This window comes from Hemicordylus capensis, chromosome 1 (genome assembly GCF_027244095.1).
Source record: "Hemicordylus capensis ecotype Gifberg chromosome 1, rHemCap1.1.pri, whole genome shotgun sequence".
Taxonomy (NCBI): domain Eukaryota; kingdom Metazoa; phylum Chordata; class Lepidosauria; order Squamata; family Cordylidae; genus Hemicordylus; species Hemicordylus capensis.
The window spans coordinates 204311884-204338998 of NC_069657.1; the positions used below are offsets into that span (position 1 = coordinate 204311884).

Sequence of the window (27115 nt, forward strand, 5' to 3'; positions counted from 1 at the left end):
CTGCTAGCTAGTCCCAAATGACCTGCAGTGTCCGTAATGAACTGCTAAAAGGAATCTTTTTGTATTGCTCATCCGAGGTCAATGTCCGCCCCTGGAATATTTCTTTCAAAAGGCTGGCCGTTGCTAAAAACACACACACCCGGAAACGGTCAATGTGCAAAGAAGATCTACATCAGATTCTCTCTCTCAGCCATTCTCGTTGCAAACTTTCCTTGAATTTCTTTTAGGACGGACAGTGAGATCGTTAAAACGAACAAGTATTTCCCTCAAGAGTCCACAATGGAAGCTATTCAAACAACTAAATTAGCTAAATTAAGGATTCAAAAATCTTACCTTTGAGTTTCAGATTTTCAGTACAGAATTAAACCTGAAACAGGATGCAGGACTAGAAGGGCCTTGGGCCTAATCCAACAGGACTGTTCTTATGTTTTTAAACCTAGATTCACATTTCAACGTAGCAGTTTCAACATCATCAAATTAAAATGAGTTTTAAGTTTGAATTGCACATAGATTAATTATACATGCGCACACACACACTCCACACACCTCAGGAAACAGTTATACATCAAGAGTCAATTGTGTATGTGTGTGTACAGGTATATTCATCAATAATAATTTTATATATATCTCTGGAGTAATCACACACACTCCAATGAATCTACTCAAAACTGAAACGACCTGCTTCAGAAATGCATTCCATCTTGCTTTAGACTGCAATAGCAAAAAACCTTTCTGGGACACATTTTTACCCCACAATATCTTTGTTTTAATGGCCTATTTCATTTTCTCCCCTCCCTTGCTAAATGATGTTGTTTAATTTTATAAATGACAACTTCTATTTTGTTAATGGAATGACATCCAGACCCAGGTTTTAATTATCTGCTTACTAAGTGAGCCTTTTTGGTCATTGACACACAATTATGAAATCACAATAGATTTTTTTTTGAAGCATTTGACTTGATTAAAAAAAGAAATAAGACAAATCACATAACCAGGTGCCCAACCATCTATACAGAGGTGGTCTGCTGGACAACTACTTTGTTGGAGAAACCCTCTCTCAACAGCCTCTCTCACTGGTGTCAACCCCCTCTATTATTAGGAACTAGGACTCTTCTCAGACAGGATTTATAGCTGGACAATCTCATTATTTTTGATCCAGGCATTTACTCAAGAATCTCACCTTCTTTAAATAAAGTGTCATGTGTGGGGGCTTTTTAAAAACTTCCTCTTTAATAAACTAATTTCCATTTGAATTAAATATTGATAATCTGACCTTTATGTTCCTTTTACTAATCAAAAGAAAGAAATTCCAAATGTGGATAGGCCCTAGCCTTGCCCTGGTGGGCCTTTCCGCTTGAATAGGCACTGAGATTAAACAAGCCCAACTCCCTTTTTTTTCCACTGCACCCTCTCTTTGCACTAATTGCTTATGCAAAAATGCAGATCCGTATTAATTAGTAACTCTACTGATTAGTTCAGTGGTATTTCCACATAATAAATCATGCTGCAGACACAGGGGTTTTGGCACCTCACCAGGAGTGGCTCAGGATGCAATAAGATTTCCATGTTGAATAATAAAAATCATAGGCTGAAGCTACCTTTTTGTTGCAGGTAACACTGTGTACCACCTGCTCTCCGCACCTGCCACGGGAAATTGCTTTCTGTCCTGGCAGGCCTCCTTTCCTGCCCTTAAAGTGCACAGCACTCTCAGCATGAGTGATTCATGCTGAGAATGTTGTGCACTTTAAGGGCACAGAGAAGCAAAGGGTCAGATTGCAAGCTGATGTCATTTGCCCTTTTAAAAGTTATATTGCTTAGATTTTTGAGTTGGAGACATGAATGTGAGCGTGTAAGAGACAGAAAACAATGACATGTTATGAGAAACAATAAAGATGCTGTATTGCATATGATGATTGTATGCCCAGCTACACCTGAATATGTTCTCTGCACATGACTGAGCAGTTGTTTCATTAATGTTTGAAATATGAATATTCCTCTCCTAGGATGGATTGTACAGCCTGTGATGTATTTCTTACACAATTATAGATATAGCATATGCATCATTCACATCACCATGCATGTTTTTTGATGTATGGTCCTGTGAGCATAGAAACCAGTCTCCTTGTAGACCTGGTATAGTAGATTTCATGGGAGTGGTGAACAAAAAATGAGTGAGCTGGGGCAAATGTACAAACATGCAGAGTGGAAGCTGTTTTAAAAACAAGTTTGAACTGGAAAACATTGCAGAGTTTCTGTGAAAAGCAGAACTGGTGTGATTTTTAAAAAATCAACCTTACTTTTAATTTTTAACCTAAATTATAATAAATCTATAATCCTGATATAACCCCTGCATTTTTGTATTGGCTAAAATCTTCTCCAAAGACTCTAATTACCAGTTGTGCTCCATTATTAACGTACCTTCCAAGTTCTGTGCATTTAAGCATACTATCATAATTTAAACTACTTATCTGTAATCATAAGGGCTAGAAGCTTCTTCTTTTTAAAAAAGTAAATGGGAAATTATAGGTACTATACTCAATTCACAGAGGTTTAAATGAAACCTTAATTAAGTCAATAGAACAGCTCCAGGCTTTCAGATCCATATACTCGCTTGATGAATCCCACTGGTGTCTAAACTGCTGATATGAGCTGGGGCAGGAGCATCCCATATCCAGATTCTTGTTGCATCTTTGATTGTAGCTGCTACAGATGAGGATCCCATATGAAGTGGGAGCCCAGAGAAAGCTGAAGCTGGGGAAAGAAATAGACTGTGTAGGTGGGTGTTGAAGTGGGCTGCAAGTTTGACACATGGGATTGATTTGTGGTGACTATAAAGAAAAGCATGGTGAACAAAGGAAACATGAGGGTTTGTTTTTTAAAACTATATGGGTGGAAGCGAAGAGGAAAGGTGTGTAAAGGAAGTCAGGAACATAGGAACATAGGAAGCTGCCATATACTGAGTCAGACCATAGGTCCATCTAGCTCAGTATTGTCTACACAGACTGGCAGTGGCTTCTCCAAGGTTGCAGGCAGGACTCTCTCTCAGGCCTATCTTGGAGATGCCAGGGAAGGAACTTGGAACCTTCTGCTCTTCCCAGAGTGGCTCCATCCCCTAAGGGATGAACATCTTCCAGTGTTCACACATCAAGTCTCCCATTCATATGCATCCAAGGTGGACCCTGCTTAGCTTAGGGGAACAAGTCATGCTTGCTACCACAAGACTAGCTCTCCTCTCTGCATTTGATTTCCCCACCCTTTAAAACTTTCCTCTCTTGGCAAAATGAGATTTAGCCATTAGACGACTGCACTTGAGAAAAGGGCCCTACCGTGGTAGTGTTAAAACTGCTGAAGTCTAACAATCAAAATGTGCTTCCTGAGAGATTGGACCGATATGATTCCCTGCGCTGCTGGGCTCCCTATACATTTCCTTCTAGATCAAAGCATGGAAGCAATTCACAGGACCGGTCACAGACAACAATGCCTCACTTGTAAGGATAAGCATAAAACACTAACAGCACTGCCTGAACAAAAAGGTAGAATAACTGTCTTCTTTCTGGTTAAGCACAATGTCATGGGCAGGACAAGGGAAGATTGCTTGCCCCTGCATGTGGATACAGAAGGGGAGAAGGGAGAGGAAGAGGGGGAGAGTAAGGGGTACTACTAAAGCAGGGCAATGGGAAGAGGCTTGCCCCTCTCCCAGTATTTCAGATGTTATGTAATCAGGCTTCAGGAATACCAAAGCTCTTGCCTGTGCTGGTTCTATAAGCTGAGTGTTGTTTCTTCCCCCACCAAAAACACCTGAAATGCCTTGCCTGACAACATGAATAAGATAAGAAAGGGCCAAAGCCCTGCCCAGTGCAGAGGCCAATGTGCCTTAATCAGCATGGCTTATTCACTTTCCATGAAGCCCACTCAAATGGTCCTCCCATATTGGCATTCCTGCATTTTGAGCCATCAAATGCTCCTCTAATATGGAAATTTCCACAATTTGAGGCAGCTTTCTGCATTTTGACTGGCATTGTCATTTGTAATCAGGACCACAGGTGAGACATGGGCAGCCACCTGAAGGTGGTACAGGGTTCACGGCTGGGTGTCATGGCTCAGACTTCTGACTCAGAAGAGTCAGAGCAGGAGGATTCGCCTGCTAGTGAGGGCTCAGAGGCACAGCAACAGGATTTGGCAGGGAGATCAGACTCTGGAGCTGTGGATTTGGAACAGCTGCCAGACATGATTTCTGATGAGGAGGAGCCTGGGATTTCACCTGTCTTGAGAAGACATCTCAAGAGGCAGGCTCAGTGGGAGTCACACAGGTGCAGGAGATAACAAGAGAGGAAGCAGAAGTGCTGACTCAGGGAAGCCTGATTGGCTGCTGGTTCTCTTGAACCATATATATTTAGCAGTCTGTGAATTGCTCAGATGCTGTTAGCAATGTCGCTGACCGCAGTCTGTGTGCTATTCTGAATTCCTGACTTTTCTGAATTCCAGTTTGCCCTTGTTTATGTTTTCCTGCTTTGTTCCATTAATTCCTTGTTTCTGGTGTCCTTCACTCTTTCATTCTTCGCTCTGTGTTTTCAGTTATTACTCAGTTATTGTTAGAGGTGGGGTACCTGGTTCAGTTCAGAGGGACTTAATTCATTGACTATTTTCTTTGTGAGCCTTTTATTTTTCTTCGTGTAGCTTCGCTGCTGCTTTCTGTTAACTCACAGGGGGAGTGCTGAAGGGGGTTGTAAATCCTGTTGGGTGAGCCAAGCTAACAGATTTATGACACTGGGGCAGGGAGAATCAGCAAGCTCATGGTAAGGAACAAACCAAGGGTCACACCAAGCAGACAGACCAAGAGCCAGGAATTAAGGCACAGGCTAGAAGTCAGGAACAAGCCAAGGGTCTAAGAAGCCAAGAAGTTAAGCTAACTGAAGCAGATACAACATTCCAGAATCAAGAAGACCTTGAAACTGTGGCAAGGCCTAACTCAAGCAGGAAGCTTCTCTGACTGTTGCAGAGAGCCAATGAGTGCCCTCAGGGGTCAGAAGAGAGTTCCTTGTTGGGAGATGAGCTTGTTGCTCCTGATCATCCCTATGCCTTGGTGAAATTGGATAAGGCACCTGCCTCTTGACTCCCACCCCTCTTTGCAGTTGTTTGCAAACCCCCAGGGGCCCCTGGCCCACAGCTTGAGAACACCTGACCTAAGATTAAAGACTTATTATGCAGAGTCTCCATCCAAGCACAGGTTGATCCTATTACTACTGCCACTATTACCATGAATATTTATATACTGCTTTAAAACAAAAGTTCTCAAAGCAGTTTACATAGAAGAATAAATAAATAAATAAATAAATTAAATAAGATGCTTCCCTGTTGCCAAAGGCTTCACAATCGAAAAAGAGATGCCAGCAACAGCCACGGGGAGGGATGCTGTGCTGGGGGCTGGATAAGGTCACCTGCTAAATATAAGAGAACCACCACTTTAAGAGGTGCCTCAGTTAGCAGGTGTTGTTAGGAACACAGGGGCATAGGAAGCTGCTTTATACCTTGTTTTATGTAGCTTTATCTTGTTTACACCAGGAGTAGGCAAAGTTGGCTCTCCAGCTGCTGCTGAACCACAAGCCCCATCACCCCCTGCCACAATTTATTTTGGCTGGGGATGATGAGAGTTGTAGTTCAGCAACAATGGGAGGACCATGCTTGCCTACCCCTGGTCTATGCCTGGCAATGGCTCTTCGAGGCTTCAGGCAAGAGACTTTCCCAGCCCTGCCTGGAGATGCCAGGGAGCATCTGGGACCTTCTGCATGGAAAAAGATGCTCTGCCAACTGAGCTACAGCCCTATCAGCAAATGTTGACAGCAGGAAAGGTAGCTCCATTTTCACTTGGTGACCCCTGCCCTGTAAGCAAGAATCCATCATACAAACTGCATAACCAACACAATGATCCACTGACATGGATCAGTATAGACCAGCACTTTTCATAAATGTACAGTTGAAGTCAGCTGGGTTTAAAAAGCAGATACATCGCCCATGTTGAAGTGTCTGTGAAATTTTCTTCTCACCCCACATCTCTTAGAGCCATTCAACAATGTGTGTGTTCCCCCCTCATTTTTGTCTTAATGAATGTTTTACTTTGTTTTTATTCTGTTGTAAACTGCACAGAGACATTAAGTTTTGGGCGGTATAAAAATGTTTTAATAAAATAAAATAAAAAATAAACATGTCCAGAAAAATCTCATGGCACACCTCTCCTGAAAGTGTACTGCCTGATTTCCAAAGGCAGGTTGGGCCTCTTATGTTTAAATGTTCTCTCATGGAAGAAATGCCTTCTGTAACCAACACCAGCGTATCAGAAGACAAGACTGACATACTTCTTTCTGATGTGCTAGCTTCCCACCAGCAGTTTTTCCCCCCTTACTGGGAGAGAAATTGTGAATTTCACAACTGTATGCATCGCATTTGCTGAAAGGGCAAACAGGCCTTAGAGCAGGCTGGCCCTCCAGCTGTTGTTGAACTACAACTCCCATCATTCACAACCACAATTTATTGTGGCTGGGGATGATGGGGGTGGTAGTTCAACATCAGTTGGAGGGCCAAGTTTGCCCACCCCACATAAGAGCATGCTGAGACCTAAAGGCTCGAGATGGACAATGGGCCCAACTACATCCATTGCCATCTAGTGCTGGTTGTTCTTGTTCCAGATGCAGAAGACTCACAAGGCAAATGCAGAAGATTTTTTTCTTTTCTTTTTTTACCCCTTAGCTAAGGACAGTCACAAGATGGGGTGTGTGTGTGTAGAGAATCAGCAAACACAGGTGTTTGCAGATTATCTAAAGCTTTGTTGAGATTAAATTGTTGCTTCAATACGAGTTATTGCATATACTCTAAACCGAAATCTTCTTATGGTTGGCTTTAAAGGAACTGCATTTGTTCCCTCTCCTTAGCAAATAATTGTTGAAAATTGTGCTCTATATGTCTACACTGTTGTCTTTTTATGTTTGGATATTCAGTAGCTGAATATCTTCTAAGGGTTTTTGTTCTGTTTTTTAATGTTCCCAGGTTCCTATGTAAGCAGGCCATTGGTTTTTATGGCTGCTGCCCAAACAGAGGGAATTGGCTCCACCCCTTGCCTAGGGGAGGCTCTGTATCTAAAATGCAGCTTGCTCAATTTCTTATGTGTTGTCTTGATGATGCAAGGACTGTGGGACCATCTCACCTCCAGCACCTCCATTATGACCTGAGGAGGACACAGCCAGATGCTGGCTGGGGTTCACCTGGTTCTCCTGGTGTGGGGGCATCCAGTGGCCCAGAGACACATTGGGGCTGGGTCCCCCACTCGTTCTCCCACCCAGAACTGTATGCCTCCTCCCCCAGTTGGAGGGTCCTGAACTGAGGGTCATAAGAGTGTCAGCAAGGGGGCTTGGTTGGCTCCATTTCCCCCTTCACATGTTGAGCCTCTGTGGAAGATTAACATCTGAAGAGGATAAGCGTCTCATCTCCAAAAGTAGTCTTACATCCTGCTGGGTCCTGACTACACACCCAGGAGCCCACACACCACACTGAAGAACAGAGAGCTTTAAAGGGGCAGACATCAGGCCTGCAGTGAAGCAAACCATCACCTGTCTGTCTGTTCCTGCCTAATGTATTTTCTGCAAACTGTGTGAACTGGGAACAGGACTGGGAAAAGAACTGAATGTGAATTGGGAACAGAATGTTCCTGGTGTAGAGGAGTCCAGTTCCTTGGTGGTCTCTGGCTCAGGGTAGGCTGTTTCTGGGGTTCCAGGTTCCGTTGCTTCAGGTTCCAGGGGCTCCTGGATGTGAAGCTCAGGGCTTGTCCAATGCTTCTGTCACTAGTGATGGTTCATTCAACCAGTCTGTGCTACTTGAGGTTAGGAATTTGGCATATGTAGGGAAGCGTTCAGACAGCTTAAGAAATATCTCAGTAGAATGGAAAATTGCAGGCAGAGAGATTTAAAATCTTTCTATCCCTAACCCCACCACCTCGAAGCATCTTACAATATAATTTTAAAATCCTAACAAAAGCATGACTACAGGCCTTTAAAATTACACAGTATTACAATGATCATGAAAACAACATCAGCAAATGAGATCAATTAAAAATCCAAGAAACTAATTATGGTGGTCTTCAACCACCATAATTTGCCGAACAAATGAAGTCCTACATAGCTTCCTAAACGATGATAAGCCGGTATAGCACCATATCTCCTGTGACAGCAGACTCCCTGGAGCCACTGTTGAAGAGGTTCTGTTCTCCCCTGTGGACTCAGCAGTCAAAATAGATAGACACTATTGAATAATGAAACTTTTCCTGCCTCCTAATGTTGCACACACAGAAAACCACTTCATATACTCAAGGGGGGAAGTGCAATTTTTTGCTGCTCTCCTCACCCCTTCCCTCTACAGCCCACTGTGCCCCCCCAAATATATTCCTGAAGATCTTGGTTCCCCAAGGGACACATAGTAACAAAAACCACTCCTCCCCTATTGCAGACTTGAACCTTTTTTCTGCATGAACAACATGTCTGGATGTCTGCCATTGTTTGAGAGGTCTCACATCAGATGTCACATCAGAAGAATCTAGTCTGTACCTTTCCCAGGCCCCTTTGAAAATAGACACAGTGGCCAGTTTGGTCTTCATGGTCTCTTGAATGTGCATATCATTCTGACACCTCAGTCTTCAAGGGAGATATCACATTTATATCTTAAAAACAGATACAGCGTTGAAATGGAAGTTTGTCATTGAATCATAGAATGCTGCTCTAAATGCGCCCACCAATTTTCATTCTGTATCTCTGTCTTCATGGGAGAGATTGCATTACTTTGTCTTAGATATTTTTCTTTGAAAGTGGGTGCAGGGCTCATGCTGTTTTTGACCCTGAGTATAGAACTGCCATGCCAGCTTTCAAGACAGCAGCAAGCTGATAATAGAACTTAAAGTCAGATAGTGCCTTGAATGTGAGTGCTAAACTTCCTTCCAATACCTGAGTGTTCAGCAGAGTTACTGGGTGACAAAAGAACTAGCAAACTGGGTCTGCCTTTCTACATAGTCCGGAAACTGCAATTGGTGCAGAATGCTGCTTCTAGATTGGTCTCCGGGATGTCCTGTAGAGACCATATTACTCTGATTCTAAAAGATCTACACTGGCTACCAATAGGTTTCTGGACAAAATACAAAGTGCTGGTTATTACCTATAAAGCCCTTAATGGCTTGGGCCCAGGGTATTTAAGAGAACACCTTCTTCATTATGAACCCCACCACCTATTAAGATCTTCAGGGGAGGTCTGAGGGTGCCGCCAGCTCTTCTGGAGGTGACTCAAAGGAGAGTCTTCTCTGTAGTTGCCCCAGGGCTGTGGGATGCACTTCCTGCTGAGATTAGAGCTGCTCCATCCCTGCTGGCATTTAGGAAACAACTGAAGACACATCTCTTCAGCCAAGCTTTTTAGTTGGTGTTTTTTTAATAGATATTTTAATCTGGTTTGTATATGTTTTAAATGTTAAATTCTTGGTTTGATTTATTCTTGGTTTGTTTTATGCTGTAAACTGCCTAGAGACTTCAGTAGTGGGCAGTATACAAATTTATATTCATCATCATCATCATCATCATCATCATCATCATCACGGTCAGTTCTTTAATGACATACAATTGAAAGTCAACAATAGCACAACCTGGCAGTAGTTAAAGACGGGGACAGTGAAGAAAGAAACGGAAGGTCTCATTTTTGCAGCCCAGGAACAATCAAACAAACATTATAAAAGCAAAAATTGATAACACCCAGAAAGACAGTAAGTGTCGGTTATGCAAGGAAGTGGATGAGACTGTTGAGCACCTTGTATGTTACTGTAAGAAAATCGCGCAGACTGATTATAAGGAAAGACACAATAAAGTTGCTGCAATGATCCACTGGAACTTTTGCAAGAATTACAAATTGCCACCAAGCAAGAATTGGTGGAATCTTCCAATTGAGAAGGTCACAGAAAATAAGGAGACAAAAGTCCTCTGGGATTTTTGAATACAAACTGATAGGCATTTAGTGCAAAATACGCCGGATCTGACAGTCATTGAGAAGAATCGGGTTCTGATAATTGCTATTGCAATCCCAGGGGATAGACGAGTCAACGAAAAATAATTGGAGAAAATAACGAAATACAAGGAACTTCAGATTGAAATTGAATGGCTCTGGAAAAAGAAAACACTAGTGGTGCCAATAGTTGTTGGTGCCCTTGGTGCAGTACCAAAAGAACATGAACACCATCTTGACACCTTGGGCATTGATAAAATTACAACACTTCAACTACAGATGGCCACACTACTTGGAACAGCATGAATACTATGACACTATCTTTAATGTTTCTTTAGTTATCCTTGACCCTTGGCCCGATAATTAAAGTACCAAATCTAGTCAATAACATCTGGTAGACTGCGTGTAAATAGAATTATCATCATCATCATCACCATCATCATCATCATCATCATCCATCATCATCATCATCCCAGTAGTAACTGGCGCCCTAGGTGCAATTCCAAAACAACTTGAAGAGCACCTCAACACCATAGGGGCCACAGAAATCACCTTCAGTCAATTACAAAAAGCAACATTACTGGGAACAGACTATATTCTGTGATGATGTCTATAATAATAACAGCAACAACATTGATAATAAAATTCAGCCATCCCAGGCCCTTGGGAAGGACTCGATGTCTGGATAAAACAAGCCAGTCAATAACACCTGTCTGACTGTGTAAACAATAAACAACAACAACAACAATGGTGGTTGTGGAGGCATCAGGGTTGGGTTTTTGTGTGTCTGCTTTCCAGATCCTTCTTCACAGAAACCAACAGGGCAGTGTTGGTTTTCTGACAGGAGCTGAGAGAGGCAAGACACTTTGAGAGAAGCAAGACTGATACTATCTTTGCTCTGACTGGTCAAGAAAGGTTGTCACATCTTGGAGATAGTGTGAACTTGGCTGAAAGGACAGGATTCAATTGACAAGAATCACATTCCCATTGTAATGCTTCCATGCACTCCATGTGGAATGGTGCAGTATTTGGGGGCTGAGGCTGACTGCTGAAAGTCCCGAGGCAACTCAGGGTTCAGTGAACAGCTTCACTGGTTTATTCAGCACTTCATTTTGGGGTGTGGCTACGAGAAGATGAAAGGGAATCTGCAGTTTCCGGTTCTGAGTCTGAGACAGGATACGTAGGTAGCCACCTTATACTGATTCAGTCCATCTAGCTCAGTATTGTCTACACTGACCAGCAGTAGTTGACCAAGGTTTCAGACAGGTATTTCCCAGACCTACCTGGAGATGCCAGGAATTGAACCTGGGGCCCTTTGCATGCAAAGCAGATGCTCTTCCGCTGTGCTACAGTCCTTCCTGTAGCTCCATGTCTGATGCTGAGGGCATGGCTGGGTTGTGAGGCGTGGCCCCTGAAGTGCAGCGCCCCATGTTATTAGGACTCGTTCGCACTATGGTAGCTCCGCCAGTGACTTTGAGCCCTTTCTCACATGCAGTGAGAAAGGGCTACCCATTTTGTGGAGAGGAAGCCCGAAAGCGCTTACCTCCCTGCAGACGATCATTTTGCCATCTCTGGGGAGACATATCACCCGCTCAAATGAGCAGCAGCTCCTGCCGAAAGCACCAAGGGTTGGGTAGCTAGAACAAACCACCCAGTCCTGCAGTGCACAGTGCATTAGAGGGATCCACCCTCCCCTCCCTGAGACTGCCAGCCACAGCTGACACACGATCAAATCAATGGGGTTAGGAGAGCACTTGCTCTCCTAATTCATTTAGAAGGGAGGTTCCATAGGTGGGTTTGCCACCATGGTGCCACCAGAATTGGTCCCAATCCCGGCAGTTCACACATGCATGCAAAACTGGGCTGGGCTCCCTTAGCCTGGTTTTGCACGCACGCATGAATAGCCTCTTTGTATTTGTGGAACTGTAGAGTTTGATCTGATTCTCTTCAGCTGACCATCAATAAATATAAAACCCACTTACCAGAATTCTGCAATACTCTAGCACAGAGGTTTTTCAAAGTTTCCACCTTCAGGAACCCTACCCACACTGACTTATCTGCTGATGAAAACAACCTCGGCTGTGGGCTCCATGTATGCTACAGAGGCTTCTTTGGTACCTTCTTTGATACCTTCTAAGCAGGGGCGTAACTACCATTAGGCAAGGGGAGGCAGTCGTCTTGGGGCCCCACTGCCTCAAGGGGCCCCCCAGAGGCACATCACATGACTCCCCACCCACCCATGTTGCAACCCCTATGAATTATGTTGAGTCTCTTGGAGATCGGCAGGAGCAGAGAGTAAACAACTAGATTCAGATATTCACTGTATTCCTAATGGGGATGTGAGTGTGAGTGCATGATATATTGTGAAGTGTGTTTGTGTGTGTGTGTATCAGTGAGGGGCCCATTTCAAAATCTTGTCTCTGGGCCCCCTCCAACCTTGCTACGCCCCTGCTTCTAAGGTGTACATTTTGTTCACATGGTGTGGTGGTCCAACCAGTTGTGCTTCACCATTGTCCTGCATTAATTGATAATGCACCCTAGACAAATCCAACATGTCCCTGTGTCTGTGCATGGGAGAGAAAGATTGGTATTGGTAGGCAAGTTGCCTTCCAGGAAAGCTTTTCTGCTATTATTGATCTCCTTTCTGAGGAACTCCAGAGAAGTCACTAACATAATGACTCCCCCCTGCCCCGTACCGTTCCATAGAATAATACAGATGGAAAACTATCATTTCAGCATCATACTTTATTGTCACATATAAGAAATGGAATATAAAGAAAATGAATGTAGAAATTAAAAATCACCCCATTAGGAACAGCTCTTAATGAAGGTATGGAATAAGTACAAAAAAAGGATAAGCCCAACATTGTCGCCGGTAGCTTCAATATTAAATATATATTTTCACAGAGAAGAACATACAAAACAATTTGATCAATGGAGAGTATACGATTTGCAGAGTCTTATGGAGGGAAGATCAAAAATGAAATCCTTTCAATGCTTAAGTCAAGAGTGGAAAGAAACTCCTTCCTGGTTACTATACTTATGGATTAAAAGCATAATTCAGCAAGAAGTATGGAAGCAAGGTGGGAAATTAAGAGATTTGACAGAATTTGAAATTTGAACAAAGAACTCAGAACACATGCTAGGCCTTATATATGAACTTCTATTGAAGTATGACTCTGAATCTGAACAGGTAAAGGACTGTATGGTAAAATGGATGCAGATCTTAAACAGAACAACAGAGATGCAACCGTGGGAATTTCAATGGAAGGTGAATATAAAATTTACTGTGAATAATACTCTAAGAGAAAATTGGTATAAAATGTACCTGCTTTGGTATATTGCTCCAGCAATGATTTCAGAGATGAACAATAACTATCCTGGAGATTGCTGGAAATGTATGGAGCAGACAGGTACTTTCTATCGTATGTGGTGGACATGTAAAAAAGCTCAAAAATTTTGGAGATCAATATATTCCAAGATGTAGCAAATTTTGCATACAAACTTCCCTCTTCTCCCAGAAATCTTCATGTTAAATTTTACTAAACTGCATATTCTTGCAAAACATACTGAACTTTCTTTATGTATGATAATGGCAGAAAGAATCCTTTATGCTTCCTGTTGGAAAACAAATTTGATTCCAACTTTAGATGATTGGCATCTCAAACTTTGGGAATACGCATCAATGGCCAAAATAACTGCATATATTAAAAACAAATCTGAGGATTTTTTCTTTCATGTGTGGGAACCATTTATTCAATATAATATATTGCAGGGATTGCTACATCATCCGAGATATGGCTTTTCTTTGTAGAGGAAACTAATGCAGACAGTAAAAATATCATTGTTGTTTCAGTTCTGTACTTAATAATGTGTAGAGTTGTGGGTGTGGGGAAGACATGTTGGCTGAAGGAATTTAGGTTGACGTATATAGACTTTATTGAGAATCTTTGTAATTTCTGGGTTTGATTATCCTGTTTCTTGTTTCTTTTTTTCTTTTCTGTTTCTTATTTCTCTTGGTTTATCTTTCTTAAAACAATAAAATAATATTAGAAAGGAAGGAAGGAAGGAAGGAAGGAAGGAAGGAAGGAAGGAAGGAAGGAAGGGAACCCAGGAAGGAATCTATGGGTGAACGGGAGTTTCCATTCATAGAGGGAATGACCCAATTCCCAGTGGTTTCATTTTAAGTTCTGTGACTCAAAGTAAGGTGTCTGCAGCATCAGGCAGTGTTGGGGGAAGGGAGGAAAACCTGACCATCCCTCCAGACACTAGGATTACCTGGGAAAGGGGCAGGATTAACTCTTCACACACAGCGAAGGGTGTGCCTAAATGCACTCTTTTACTTTCTCCCACACAGGAAAAATAAAACACAGTATGAAGGGACTACATTGCCACTCACCAGCTACCCCTGAAAGCCTGTACTCTGACCAGGGGCGTAACTATAATAGGGCAAGGGGAGACAGTTGTCTGGGGGCCCACTGCCTTGCCCCGCCTGAGGCGAGTCACATGACTGACTCCCCCAGCCGTGCACCCGCCTGGGCTTCCTTCGGTTGTATTCATCCTCCAAAACTGATGTGAGTGTTAAGACCCGGAGCTACCAGAACAGCATGTCTTTCTCTAGTACCATTAAATGACTTTCATCGTCCACAATTTACAAAACCTTTAAAAAAATAATTTAGGATAATGTTCTATTGTGGCACATATACATTTTACTATGCTTTTTGTTACCACTATTCAGCCTCATTTAAAATTTCTTTATTTCATGAGCTGAGCTTCAGTGAGGGGGGGCATTTTAAAATCTTGTCTCTGGGCCCACCCCAACCTTGCTACACTCTTGACTCTGACCTCTAACACAGGGGCCTCATTGCACAGACTCTTCTTCCACACATATGCACACCACCATTATGACAGGCATTTCACTAGGATTCTAATAGTGATATAACTGCTGCCTTACTTGTGCTTGGAAGAGATACCTACTCCCTGCAGTAAAACAGAAATGCAATTTACAGACCACCTTGAGCCCTAAAATTGATAATTAAAAATACCAGAAACTCACCCAGCATTTATGAAACTGTTCAGTTCGATTAGTATTCAGATTGACATTTTAACTATACAACAGAGTTTTCAGGTTTGACTCTCAGCCAATAGTTACTGCAAATCTTCGGTGAACCTCATTAGTCTCAACAGTGCAGAAAGATGCTGTGAGATAGCCAAGTGAGTAGCTCCACCTACAGGGTGGCTTTAAGAATCTCACTTAATTTATTAGCTCCTCTGTCCATATTGATTTTCAGTGGTACTTAATAAAATTTCCTATCTGTTTGTGTAGAGATGGTTTGCCCCATTGCTTCCAGAGATTTAAGAGTTACAAAATAAAGGAGGTGATATTTCTTAAAGAACAAACATGTCATTGGGGGAATGGCAGTGTAACAGGGCAGCCATGACTCAGAGTCAGGGCCTCAAAGGAAGACTCTGTATTTCTTTGCAGTAGCTAATCAGTTCAGGGCTCATCCCGTCCAAGTTTTCAGGATGCAGGTAGAAGTCATATTCCAGACTGAGCTAGAGCGTGGAGCATCTGCAGAGAACAAAAAGGATAAATTGCTACCAAGGACAGTGCCCTGAAGTGCTGTTACTCTCCTTGCCGCAGACAGATTAGATTATTCTCTCCAGCATCTCTCTGAGGAGGTCCCAGGGAGCTTTCAGGAACTGGTTCTAGATTTGAGAGTGGGACTGACTTACACCAGTGTGCCTTCGCACTGTTCTCTGATGCCTGAAATCTTTAGCACATGATTCATTTCCTCCCTCCCAGTCTCTGCAGTTTGTTTTTCCTCCCAGTTTGACAAAAAGAGGGAGAAGTAAGCATTTTTTAAAGGTTGGGAGCCCTGTCTTTCCTCTGGGGCCTCGTCTGTTGGCTCCATCCCCTTTAATCCAACAGTGAGGAAGAAGGGTTGGCTGAATGGGACTAAACCAACAGTATTCTGTGGGGTTCAGAGGCATGGTCATGGAGGCTGTTCCTTGCCCACTCCTTGGCATGCTCAGCATCTGGCCAGTCAACAGTAGCACAAGTGCCTTAAGCTCAGGTTAGAAAACAAGTCTTGTGGTGTCCCTACAGGCCAACTTTCAAACTAAGTAGACTAGCTATTAATCCATCAGGAGAAGGAGCAATTTTCAGCTGTATTCAGAATAAAGCCAGTCACAGTTACAATTTTTTTAGTTTCTGCAAATAACTAATGACAAAATTACTTCAAAAACATATTAGTCAATTATCCCTCAGTGTATGTCAACCAAGTGTCTATCGATATAGATGGTCACACACACACACACACACACACACACACACACAATTTATTTATTTATTTATCAATCATATTTTTAATACCACCTGATATGTAAAGCTCTAGGCAGGGTACAAATCCCAACATTAAAATCAGAGGTTAAAATACATAAAACACAATTAAAAAAACATAAAACAAATTATTAAAATTATTAAAATTCTAATTAAAAGCTTGTGAGAACAGGAAAGTCTTGAGGGTCTTCCTGAAAACAAACAGAGAAGGAGATGCTCTTGGTTCAGCAGGGAGCATATTCCAAAGCCCTGGGGCAGCCACAGAGAAAGCCCAATCCTGAGTCACCACTAGATGAGCCAGTGACAACCGCAACCGGACCTCTCCAGAAGATCATAAAAGGCAGGTGGGTTCATGACAGAGGAGGCGTTCTTTTAAATAGCCTGGTCCAAAGACAGACAGATAGATAGATAGATAGATAGATAGATAGATAGATAGATAGATAGATAGATAGAGTGTGTGTGGTAGGCATGGGTAATCTAATTTAGACATGACCAGCATGGGAAAGGGTTGGGTTTTTATACATCAGGCATCAATTCCAAAGTTTAAACCAGGCCTGGTTGTGGTTAATGAGGGTTGAATTACCGTATTTTACGGACTATAAGACGCTACGGACTATAAGACGCACCTTAATTTTAATCCAGTTTTTCAGAGTTTTAACATATTAAACTGTTAAAACATATAAGACGCACCTGAATTTTGGCGGATATTTTTCGAGGAAAAAAGTGAGTCTTATAGTCCATAAAATACGGTATGGATATGGAATCACATGCATTCACACCAAAGCATGGAGAAGTTGCACATAGAGAATGTATTTCAAGCATCACCCTGTCAAAATGCATGGTTCCCACTTGGAGGTTAAGCAAATTAATCAGGCGTTGTCATAAATTAGAGAATTAACATCCTCTGTCATGACCAAGAACTTACACATATTCATTGAACACCACACTTTTCCTTTTGATTCTATGGACTAACATTTCAGAAGCAAAAAAGGAAAGCTGCTTCATCCAACCAATCTGTGTAGTCTTCAAATCATGTCAATGTTAATCAGTAGGGAGTTGCAAACAATTGTTATAATCCAAGGGAATCCCAAATCTCTGTTCAGTCCATTGTCTCATACCTGGGTGCTCAGGTGAAGTATTAGATCTAGGAGAATTCCCAAGCTACAAACTCACTCCTTCAAGGAGTGTGCCATTTCATCAAGAACACATCTAGATCATTGCCAAAGCAGTTTATCTGAGCAGGATTGCTTTCATATTACCTGGATTTAATTACAGCTTGTTAGCCCACATCTATCTCTCCACCACATTCAGCTAATGATTAGAGGAATTAGTAGACATCTGATAGACCAACTAGTCCAACACCTTGAACTAAGAATGGATGCTCTTTAACTAAAACATGATTGACAAATTTTCTCTAGAGGAAACTTTGAAGAACAAAGAAGACTTTATAGCCCACCTCCTAGGTAATGTATTCCTTTGCTGATTGGATGTTATACAAATAAGGAGGCCCCACTGTACATAAGAACAACTCTGCTAGATCAGGCCCAAGGCCAATCTAGTCCAGCACACAGTGGCCTGCCAGTTGCCTCTGAAAAGCCCACAGGCAAGAGGTGAGAGCATGCCCTTTTTCTTGCTGTTGCTCCCCTGCAACTGGTATTTAGAGGCACCTTGCCTCTGAGGCTGGAGGTGGCCTAAAGCCACCAGACTAGTAGAGACTGATAGACCTTGGACATGACTTTGTCCAAGCCCCTTTTAAAGCCATCCAAGCTAGTGGCCATCCCCACATCCCATGGCAAAGAATTCCATAGATTAATTATGCGCTGTGTGAAAAAACACTTCCTTTTGTTGATCCTAAATTCGCTGGCCTTCAGTTTCATGGGATGATCCCTGGTTCTAGTGTTGTGAGAGAAGGAGAAAAATTTCTCTCTATCCACACTCTCTACTCCATGCATTATTTTATATACTTCTATCATGTCTCCCCATAGACACCTCTTTTCCAAACTACAAAATCCCCGATACTGTCACCTTGTCTCATAAGGAAGGTGCTCTGGGCCCCTGATCATCTTGGTTGCCCTCTTCTGCACTTTTCAAGTTCTACAATGGCCTTCTTAAGATACAGTGACCAGAACTGTATGCACTACTCCAAATGTGGTCACACCATAGATTTGTATAAGGACATTATTATAATAATAGCATTTTTATTTTCAATCCCCTTCTAATGATCCCTAGCATGGAATTGGCCTTTTCCACAGCTCTGAATTGACTCTTTCAAGGAGCTGTCCACCATGACCCCAAGATTTCTCTCCTCGTCATTCACCGACAACTCAAACCTCATCAGTGTATATGTGATGTTGGGGTTTTGGTTTGTTTTTCCCCAATATGCATCACTTTACCCTTGCTTACATTGGACTGCATTTGCCATTTTGTTACCCACTCCCCCAGTTTGAAGAAATCCTTTTGGAGCTCCTCACAATACGTTATGGATTTCCCTACCCTAAATAATTTGGTGTCATCTGCAAATTTGACCATTTTGCTGGTACCACAACTTCTAGATTATTTATTAAGAGGTTAAAGAGTACTGGTCCCATCACAGATCCCTGGGAGACACCGCTTCTTACTTCCCTCCATTGTCAAAACTGTCCCTTTATTCTTACCCTCTGTTTCCTGTCCTTCAACCAGTTACCAGTCCACACATGAACCTCCTTATCCCATGACTGCTAAGTTTACTCAAGAGCCTTTGGTGGGGAACTTTGTCAAAAGCTTTTTGGAAGTCCAAGTATACTATGACATCTTGAAAGAAACTGAAGGAAGTCTTCTTCCCTTTTATAGCTTCCCTGACTCTACTTGTTAGCCACGCTGGCGTCCTCCTGAACTTGGTAGTACCTTCCCTCCTTCTTGGTATACAATCCAACTGAGCTTCTCTTATTGAAGTTTCAAAGAAGTTCCATGCTTTGTGTCTCCTGACTTTCCCTTTCAGCTTCCTTAGGGGTCCCTTCTAAGGAATCATTCCCCTCTTCCTCAGACTGATGTCTTCCTTGCCTGAGACCTTTGTTTTCCATGACAGAAGAGGAGCCGTCAGCCTGGGAGTGGGATGCCTCTATCACATCCTTGAGGATCTCATCTACATACCTCTCTGCCTCCCTGAGCTTCTCCAGGTCAGCCACCTTGGCTTCAAGGGAATGAACTTGCTCCCTGAAAGCCAGGAACTCTTGGCACTGATCACACACCCACTTCTGCCCCTCAGGCAGCTAGTCATACCACTAGTGGAGGGAGGCCAGCGGCCACCCATGTCCAGCCATGGCAATGGCCCCCCACACCCTATGTCTGACATCATATGTGGGCGGTTAGCCCACACATAATACAATGCCCATGTTCTCTTAGGTACATTGGGATGTCAACTAGAACAGTTAGGGCTCGCATTCTGGAACACTGTACCCGAATAAGGAATCAAAATTTGGAATGCCCCATGGTTAGTCATTTTATACAGGGGGGACGTTCCCCCAATGATTTTGAGTTTTTTGTCATCTATAAATTCAAACCTAAAAAATTTTCTTATTCAGATATTAAAACTGTTCTTTTACAAAGGGAAGCTTTCTTTACACACCAACTTCAAACTTTAAAACCATTGGGCTTGAATCAGGCCAATGACCTGGCCTGTTACCTATAGAGACCATGTAAGTGGAGATAAACTGCTGTGTTTGGTGTTATCAAAGTTTGTATCAATGGAACATTCAAATATTGTGTAGATCCTTTATAGACTTTTGAACCTTTATCTTTATAAAAAGGTCTAACAACTTTACCCTTCTTTGTGATGCTTTGATGTTGGCGTTTTCTGCACATATGTGTTAGTGTCTGTAATCTTAGGTATTTATATAATTGATTGGATAATGAGCATACTGTTGTTAATTAATGGGAGTGTATAAGGCTGAGGGAGTTTGAAGGGTCTATTAAGCAGCATTGCAGGAGCTGTTTTTTTGAATGACCCTGAATCAGTAGAGTTCAATGTGAAACTACTAAAAAATAACCATTTATGAAAATTGCCTTAAGTAAGGAGCAACTAAGTAAGTAAACCTTCTCTTTGTTTGAGTTTATATAATAATTCTGTTGAAAGTATTTTAATAGTGAAGGGATCACTGCATTACTATGGTTTTTAAAATTCTTTTTAGAATGAGCCACTAATGAAAATTGCTTAAAACTTCTCACGATGAAGCCCTGCTTAGAGCAGGAGGAAACAGGCTACAAATTACCTAGATACCTGCTTACCTAGGATACCTGTTGAGAGTAACAGCAAATAACAGCAAGAACTGATCTTTTGGAGCAGTAGCAAGACTGAGCAAATGTAAGAACTGACCCTGTGACACCCTACAGGAAGCTCTTGATTTATTGTACATCTAAAAAGGACCTTTTGACCATCTTTGACCCTTCAGCTACAACCTTGGGATTCTTTCATTGCCATTGTATGCTTCTTTATTGTTAACATGTTTATACAATTGTCCATTTTGTGAATCATCACAGATGTGTTAGGAATTTGTTTGTATGGCATATTTTGGATACAATGGTTTTTTGATAATACAATATTGATTTATAGTGTGTAATTTTTCTACAGATTATTATACACAGTTTATATACATAATTTTGTGTATAAGGTTTTTTTCTTTTCTTTACACACCCCATGTCTGATGTCAGATGTGGGGGAATGGTCTAGCTCCTGTATGGATCTGCACAACCCTGTTTGGGAGTTAGATGGAGTCCAGCACTGTGTTCGTGGCATGGCCAGGAGCAGCCTTAACTGTGCTGCGAATGCAGCACTGGCCATTTAATTCCCCAATGGGGCCACATGGCCCCATGAGGGAGCTAAACCATACTCCCCACATCTGATGTCAGATGTGGCGGGGTGTGTGTCTTGGGGCCTGGGTTCTTTGAACCCGGTTGCCCAATAGTGGCTATGCCCCTGAGTCATACATGCAATACTCTGTGCAATACACTGGGAAGCACCCCCTCCCCTGCTGCCATTCTGCTTTCATAACTGGTTTTATTGGCTATTTAGAATATATAGTGCTCATTTACTTGAAAGCTAGATCTTAGTGGCAGTTGTCAGCTAGTTAAAGGTTTTAAGCTCTGCCCTCCAAGAAAATTACAGATGTGGAGTAGTCCTCACCTTCTCCTCAAGATGGGTGTCTCCTTTGTGATAATGTGGCTGAGCCACCTGATGAATGTGGCCCACCAAACTGAGCCACCTCATGAATGTGGCCCTCCTACAAGCTGTGTGACTCAGCTGTAGCTAATCCCCACTCACTGTCTCTTTAGGAATAACTGAAACTCAAAATGAAACTGCCCTGTCAAAAACAACCCTAGCCAGCCAAAAATCAAATTCTAGAAAATACTAACCCTAACAAACTTACCTTGTCATTTCTCCCTTGTTTTCTTGTTGATTTATTTGCTTGCTTGTTCTCTTCTTTAGGAAAGAAAACAAAAATTTGCTGCCTCCCCTGGTCTGAGCCTTATCTTCTCAAGAGCTGCCTTCAAACTGAGCCACCTCAGGAATGTCTTATATAAGAATATAGGACACTGCCATATACTGAGTCAGACCATTGGTCCATCTAGCTCAGTATTTGTCTACAAAGACTGGGAGCGGCTTCTCCAAGATATTGGAGAAGGAATCTCTCTCAGCCCTATATTGGAGATGCCAGGGAAGGAATTTGGAACCTTCTGCTCTTCCCAGAGTGGCTCCATCCCCTGAGGAGAATATCTTACAGTGCTCACACTTCTAGTCTCCCTTTCATATGCAACCAGGGTGGACCCTGCTTAGCTAAGGGGACAAGTCATGCTTGCTACCAAACGATCACTCTGCATATTACATTTCTATCCTGTCCATTCTGTAAGGAGCTAAGTTAATATGATTCCTCCCAGTTTACCCTCACAAAAATCCTGTGAGCTATATTTTCAACTTCTGGCTGAAACTGATTTCCCCCCCTTCTGGCTTAGCTCTCTTAATTTTTAAGGATGAACACCCCTCTGATTGGATCCTCTTAATCACTGAAAAATTAAAAGTATATGGACTGTCAATAGAATTTCTACTCCCCCTGGGCTATGATAATGCCAGAGTGATCCTTAAACAGCATATTATCGATATGGGACACCAGATAGATTTAGGTCGGGCATCAAGCTATAGGTGGTTTGGAGCAGTTAAGCGCTTGTAAAAACCAGCCAGCTGTCTGTATAATCTGACTTATCCATCCAATCCACAGAAGAGACCTGACGCTAGCCCGGATGGATGTGTTACCCTCTGTGGTATTAGAGGGTAGATTTAGGAGGGCTCCTTTTTTAGAGAGATTGTGTCCTTGTGGGAATGGCGATGTTGAAACAGTAGGTCATGTGCTCTTGCATTGCTTATTTTATTGTGATCTGCATCTTAGACTTATTGCTCCTCTTGTTTTTAGATATCGAAATAATTCTGATGAGTTTTATATAAACTTATTTCTCTCTGATACGTATACCGATGTCTCACATCTGGTGGCCAAATTCTGAACAGCTGCAATTAAAACCCACATACAGTGTGTCAGAGATGGTTAATACAGGCTCTTAATTCATTTTGTTTTTATTTTGTTATCTTATTCCATTTTACATTTTATGTAATAGTTCTTAATTGTATTTTTGTGTGTGTGTATACACACACACACACACACACTGGTATCAATGTTCACTTTCGGGGACCCTTGTATCTGGATTTGATCTGTGTGCTGACCTTTGATTGTAATAAATTGAACTGAATTGAATCTTGTGAGTTAGGTTAGGTCAAGAGATACTGACTGGCCCAAGGTCAGCCAGCTCGCTTCAAGGCCGTGTGGAGATTTGAATCCATGTCTCTTCAGTCCTATTTCAGCTCTCTAATCACTACACCTCTCCAGTGTTGCCTCTAACAGAGATTGCCAGATGTTGTTGACTACAACTCCCATAATCCCCAAGCAAAGGCTATTGCAGCTGGGGATGCTGGGAATTGTAGTCAACAACATCTGGGAATCCCTGTTAGAGGGAACACTGCACCTCACTGGTGGTTGTTATGCATCTTTCCCCATTTTTAAAAATGTGGTGAACAGCAGTAATGTTATTTCACCTCCCTAGCAAGGTTATCTGCCCTGCAACAAAGCTGTCCCCATCCATTACGTGGGGACAGGTTATCATGCCACCGAGACTGGTTTAGTACTAGCACCAATGCAGCTTTAAGAGAAAAGTGCCCTTTTCAGAATTTTGTTGAAAGGCCCATCGTGTCTGTCAATCTTACTTTTCTTCACCTGAGAAAAGATGGAGGGACTACTGATGTGTAGTTTGTGACAGATGTTGACAAGGGAGCAGCATGTAGCTGACTCCCTAGGAACAGCTGTAATGGCTGATTATGAAGCCTCTCTTCCTATGATCCATAGCCCTGAGGGGACAGTGAAATGTTGCCCAGCCTCCAAGCAGGATACATTCCTTAGAGCAGATGCTCACCATATATGTCAGCAGCTGGGCAGAGAACTGAATGCTCATAAATACAAAATATGCAAAGATTGAGCTAAGCAAAAGAAATACTTACAAAACATGCCTTAAATAAATTGTATTGCTTTCCAAACAAAAAAGGACCTAGATAAAAATATGCTTTTAAATCACCTCTCAGCTCTGTCCCAAAATAGATAGCACACAGATAACTAAATGTTAATGAAATGTTGTTCATTTACATTTCCACTTCTTCATATGATCTTCTTGCTCCAATAAGCATAATTTTGCCCAGGTACCCTTAGTATTAAGAATACATCAGAATAAGATCATTACAAATGACACCTGTGAGCTGTCCCTACATGTGTAGCAAATTTGGTTCAAATCATGTGGTTCACAAGTTAGCCCACTTGCACCTCAAACATTCATTCGTCTGCCAGCTTGAATTGGGTTGGTTGACATCATCACAAACTATGCTGTTAAGGTGTCCCTATGTGTCCCTACAACTGTTCCATATTTGGTTCAAATCAGGTGGTTCACAAGTTAGCCCACCTGCACCTCAAACATTCATGCATCCACCATCTTGAACGACATCATTACAAACTACGCCAATGAGTTGCCCCTATGTGTCACTTACTACAACTGTACCAAATTTGGTTCAAATGGATTAAACTGTCTACAAGTTAGCCACTTGCACCTCAGACATTCACGTGTCTGCCGTCTTGAATCGGGGTGGATGACATTACTACACACTATGCTGTCGAGGTGTCCCTATGTGTCCCTACAACTGTAACATATTTGGTTTGAATCAGTTAGTTGGTTCACAAGTTAGTTCACTTGTACCTCAAACATTCACACATCTGCCATCTTGAACTGAGGTGGATGACATCATCACAAACAATGCCATTGAGGTGTCTCTATATGTTCCTATAGCTATAGCAAATTTGGTTCAAGTTGGGCCTACTTATTCCTCAAACATTCATGTGTCTGCCATCTTGAGTCAAGGTGGATGACATCATTACAAATTATGCCATTGAGGTGTCCCTATATGTCCCTATAGCTGTGGTTCAAATCGGCTATGTGCTTCACAAGTTAGCCCAGTTGTGCCTCAAACATGTATGTATTTGCCATCTTGAATTGGGGTGGATGACATCATCACAGACTACACTATTGAGGTGTCCCTATGTGGCCCTACAACTGTACCCAATATGGTTCATATTGGTCCAGGAATTGCAAAGGTCATGGGTAGCAGGACAGAGAAAGGATTCTGTCCAATGACTTAGAGTCCTCCTGCCAGCCATGATAGGCAATACTGGGCTAGATCAATGGACCAATATCAGCGTCACATTTTAAGAGGAATTAGTCTTATTTTGTCATGGTACATATCCTTATCCATAATTCCAGCACTGCTACTTATGAGAGTATCTAAACTTGTTTCAGAACATTGCATGAGAGATTTTAGCGATATTCATGTTATATTCAACACACACAAAATCTGTATACAGTATATATGCATGTACAGATCTGTATGCACTTACAGTTATTCACATATCATGCTGAACGCATGCACAACAATATGCTTCTTATTTGTATTGTGCATTTCAGTGGGCCTCTACCCAGCTTCACATCTATCTATCTATAGTTCTCTTAGATGCACCCATCGCTAATCCCATGTGTGGCAGCTCTTGCGAGAGTTCACGAGCAAGGGGAGGGGTGGGAGGAATGCAGGAAAGCAGTGGCTGGCTGGCCAAGAGAAAGCAGCGGCAGAACTGGCTGAAGGGATGGGGAGGGAGAGAACGAACAAACTGGCTGAAGAGATGGGGGGATGGGGGAGAACAAACTGACTGAAGGAATGGAGATGAAATGAAGACGGGGCAGGGAGCTGGATCAGTTGCAGCGGGAGGTGGGGCAGGGAGAACTAGAGGTGCAGATGCTCTGTGCCGGGTCAGCTAGTTTAAAATGAATGCATGTGCAATCATTCACACAGAAGCATGCACATGTGTGCAGATACCTGAATGCACATACAACATATTATCTGAAGAGGGCTTTTATCTGAGTGATTTTAAAAAACAAAAAAACAAAAACATGCTTCTTGGCTCTCAAAGCATATCAGAATAGTCTTCTCTAGGAAAATATGAGGCTTGGTTGTTGCATGGAGAGCAGGACAAATAGTTGTCATATGCACCACACACACACTGAGAATTCTCCTGTCTTGGATAAATATTAAAGCAACAAAATTGTTGTATCTCCCATTTCTCTTCCCCTGTTTTTTAAGATCTGTTGGTTCCACTGCCTCTCAAACAACTCTTTCTGTGGTGATTAAAGCTCCATACCAATCATTGATATACAATTTTACTCTTTATATAGCAGTGAACCAGAGGTGGACAAATCTTAGTCCAACTCCTTCCCAGAGCTTAGAAAGTCTACAGATATGTCCTATACACAATTCCCCATTGATGTAGATTACTATCTATCTTGCTCTACCTTGTTTTATCCACAATGCCCCACCCCCAGTCAGTTTGAAGAAAAAGAAACTGCATGCTTTCTAGGGGTATAGCAAGGCCCTGGGAGAGAAAGTAAAGATGGGCCTCTGCTCCCTCTTCAGAGAGGGGCAAGGGGGAGAACAAAAGAGCTGTCACTCTGCTGGTGGACCTCACTTCCTCGGAGGCCTATTTCCCCCCTGTTCCGTTATAATTATGCCCCCGGTCCCTTCCAAAAGACATCTTGATTTAAACTTTGGAAAGTCTAGAGTTGAGAGGCAGCTACAGAGGTTTCATCCGTACATGCGGCAGAATGAGCTAGTAGTCGAAACCTGAGGTAGTTGAGTGGAATATTCCACTTCTGGCTGCAGGTGGGGGTAATCACATTTTTTATTGTTTCCCCTGTAAGTTTATTTTTTAAAACAAACAAACAAAAAACCAGGCATCAGGGATAAAGGTTCTAGCCAAGCCAGCTCATGTACTTCTAGTTTTCTACTTGCCGGGAGTTGTATTTTTTTTTTTAAAGCATAGGGGAGCATTCAAAGATCTGAACCCTCCAAATTCTGAAATGATGCAGCCCGTTCTACCATTTTAAGACTCTAACAGTTCATTGCTGCCTCATTCCACCGCGTGTGCAGGGCAGATCTGAGTAAAGATTCTCTGGGTCCCCTTCCAGTCTGTGCCCCCACCTTGGCACATAGATGATAAGTTTAAAATGCTGTTCCACATTGTACACTGAAAGCATGTGTGGTGTAAATGAAATTATCTGTGCTAGAAAAATATTTGAAACTATTGT

The 27115-nt window shown here is 42.3% G+C and overlaps 1 long non-coding RNA gene across 1 annotated transcript; it reads right to left on the reverse strand.

Annotated features, from left to right (window-relative positions):
- Positions 1 to 12753: 12753 nt before the first annotated feature.
- LOC128333920 (uncharacterized) lies at positions 12754 to 26609 on the reverse strand. Its single transcript, XR_008311119.1, has 2 exons — positions 25378 to 26609; positions 12754 to 15595 (listed from the first exon to the last, which is right to left on the reverse strand). It is a non-coding gene; the product is annotated as an uncharacterized LOC128333920 (long non-coding RNA).
- Between the last annotated feature and the right edge of the window lie 506 nt (positions 26610 to 27115).